The 3250-nt window shown below is 38.4% G+C and overlaps 1 long non-coding RNA gene across 1 annotated transcript; it reads left to right on the top strand.

Annotated features, from left to right (window-relative positions):
* The first annotated feature begins 2429 nt into the window (after positions 1-2429).
* On the top strand, positions 2430-2942 carry LOC143729656 (uncharacterized). The gene is made up of 3 exons (XR_013200039.1): positions 2430-2567; positions 2649-2760; positions 2838-2942. It is a non-coding gene; the product is annotated as an uncharacterized LOC143729656 (long non-coding RNA).
* Positions 2943-3250: the final 308 nt, after the last annotated feature.

Here is a 3250-nt window from a genome sequence, read left to right as displayed (position 1 = left end):
GATCCGCAGTCTTTACTCAAAAAAATCCCTTTGAGGACTGTAGTATAATTTGTTAGAACTATTATATGAAATTCTTGTTTATGATTTATTATTGTAATTTTTTTGTAATTCTATAATAATTAGTAAAATTAAATAACAGCGCATCTAAAAAGTAATGAGAGAACAACAAAAAACAGGTTCTTAAACAGGTTCTGCTCGATCATCTTCACTAACGTTTCCCCGGGTCCGATTGGTTTTATTGACGCCATTGTTTATAATAAACCAAAGCACAAACTACCAGAGCAAACTGCTGGTAAAGGTAAGGGGCGTGACGTTTCCGGGAAACGTGCACTAGACGGTTAGCGAATCACATCTGAGCCCATTGCGTAGTTTTGAGGGACTGGTTTCATAGAACCAGGAAACCATCAGACCGTTTTTACAAGGAGGGGAAGAGCAGTATAGAATAAAGATAAAATATATGAAAAATAATGCTATTTTTAAAAAACGAAGCATGAACACATACTATAGTGCACCCCACAAACATAATCAAGCCTTCGAAAAAATGCGTTTTACCACCCCTTTAAGCCTTTATTATAACCTACTGTATGTTCAAAACAATAAATGTCATATTAAACACATATCTTTCCTTATGTTCAAGCTAACCAATTTGCAACCAACCAGTTACTTACGAAAAAAATCAATCTTCTATAGCCTTAGTTTAGCCTGCATTACCATATGAAATCTGATTGGATGGTTGATAGTATATTCATGTTTATGTAATGATCTATTAAAAGAAGATATCTCTTAATATTTTCTTAATAGTTCCTTATGAGGTTGAAGATATCTGCAAATTAATAGGTACTAGTTGCTATTCTGTTTTTGTCACGGAATGGTGAAATAGTAAAGCGAGGATTCAAGTGCAGGAATGAAGGTTATTTAATAATAAAAATGAAACAAAATACAAACAAAAACTCCCCGTGGGGGAAAACAGGAGAGGCCTCAAGATACAACAAAACTATGGCAGGAAACAGGAACACAAGGATACATAGATGATGAACTAGCACGGGACTGCAAAAACAGAGAGAATAAGTAGGGAAGCAAACAAAAGAGTGTAACAAGGAAGGCAGGTGGGACAAATTAATTAATAATCAGGTAACAAGATGGGAGGGGCTAGACAATCAGGAGAGCCCATGGCACAAGGAAACACATGACAAGCCATGTGTTCACAACAAACCAGACTATACAAAAGCATGACACACCAGCGGGGTATTGCACAAAAGCAAGATAAGGGATTAAGCTGGGATTTTCCAGTTATCCTGGCTGAATTTAGCCCTTACTTGGTTGCATGAAGGGAGGCTAAATTAATCTACATTAAGTTACTATGGAGATTTACACTTTGCAGCTAGCCTGCTCCGGAGCAGGCTAACAACCAGGCTAAGATTAATCCTAGTGATTTATCGGCTAGTTCCTCCCTAAATCCTACTAGATATTAATGTGTTTTAGTCACTTCATGGTCCTGCATTAAAATACTAGATATACTGTCATTCATCTAAGTATGCGTACTGTTATTTTAGTTATTATTGAAAACTGCTGTTCATTTCACTGTCAGAGGTTTGATGAATATATATATATTATTCGAGATTTAAAGCGTTTATTGTCATACACCCAGTGAGGAAAGCAGATTTTCCTGAGCAATTATTACTTTGCTGTCCACAATGAATGCCAACACAGTGCAAAATAACTATACTATACAATATGAGAAATAGAATATAGACTATGTATATCTATATATGCAAGTATAGAGTAGAAATGTACTGTTGAATGAGAAAAATTTTTTTTTGCAGTTGATGAGATAATAAGAAATGGCTCATGAAGTTGCAAATGTGGTTTCAATTAAGTCCGTAACGAGGTCAATATGTAGTATATATAGACTAAAGATTTGTGTGTTTCCTATTCACAATGGCTTGTCCTTTGTTGGATGATGTAGTTGATGAGGAAGTTTTAATACTCAGACGAGCATTCAGGCATGAAAGAGTCTTCCGAGATAGGGCAGACCCATTGGCCTTTTCAGACGAATATCTGACTGAGAGGTACAGATTCTCAGGTGATGGCATCAGATATTTGTGTAGGCTGCTGGGTCCAAACATACAGCACAAGACAGCACGGAGCCATGCTCTCATTGTCCCACAGATGGTCTGCGTAGCACTGCGATTCTTTGCAAGTGGCATGTTTCTGTATTCTGTCGGTGATGCAGAAAACCTCAATAAAGCCACTATTTGCCGCACAATAAGAAATGTAAGTCTGGCATTGAAATCTCTTGTGCACATATTTATCACCTTCCCTTGTCACAGAAGATTCATCCACATCAAGGAGGAGTTCTACAAGATTGCAGGTTACACGAATAATAACAGATTACTACAAAATGTTACATTAGCATAGTCACAGTATGACACTCATTATTTTGTGTTACAGCTTTTCCTAATGTAATTGGTACAGTGGATTGCACCCATATTCGTATCCAACGCCCCTCAGGGGCACATGAGGGAGATTATGTTAACAGGAAATCCTTCCACAGTGTCAATGTTCAGGTAAGAATGAGTTATGGTTACTGTCAGCTACATAATTATTCTGTGCATTAAATGACCTTAATAGGCTATATATTTTTACAGATGATCTGTGATGCTGACTGCCTTCTCACAAATTTAGAGGCAAAGTGGCCTGGCTCAGTCCATGACTCCAGAATCTTTCGGGCAAGTAGAATTTACCAGAGACTCTCTCTAGGTAAGCCACCCCATTTTTTTAAGCACCTTGAACATCAAGGGTACAGTACTTGTAAGAATTATGTTTTGTATTCGCAGGTGAGTTCTCTGGTGTGCTGCTGGGGGACAAAGGCTATGCCTGTGAGACATTTCTGATGACTCCCCTTACAGACCCCCAAACCCCAGCACAGCAAGCTTACAACCGTGCCCATGCCAAAACCAGGGCTCGAATTGAAATGACCTTCGGCCTCCTGAAATCACGATTTCAGTGCCTGCACCACCTGAGGGTCTCCCCAGACAGAGCATGTGATGTGACTGTTGCCTGCACAGTGCTGCACAATATTGCCAGCCTAAGAAAAGAAAGGGCTCCCAGAGTTGCTTTGGATGTTAATTGGGACAATGCTGCCATATTCCCAGATAACAGAAATGGAAGACTTGTTAGAGAACAATACATTGCAAATTATTTCAGTTAATTTAGTTTTGATTTAGCCCATCCCTTAATAAAGGATAAT

Source organism: Siphateles boraxobius, unplaced genomic scaffold (genome assembly GCF_051911475.1).
Source record: "Siphateles boraxobius isolate OS27281-9 unplaced genomic scaffold, OSU_SipBor_1 8, whole genome shotgun sequence".
NCBI classification, from domain to species: domain Eukaryota; kingdom Metazoa; phylum Chordata; class Actinopteri; order Cypriniformes; family Leuciscidae; genus Siphateles; species Siphateles boraxobius.
The sequence above is the reverse complement of the archived record's forward strand: the minus strand, read 5'-3'. Positions and strand labels throughout refer to the sequence as shown.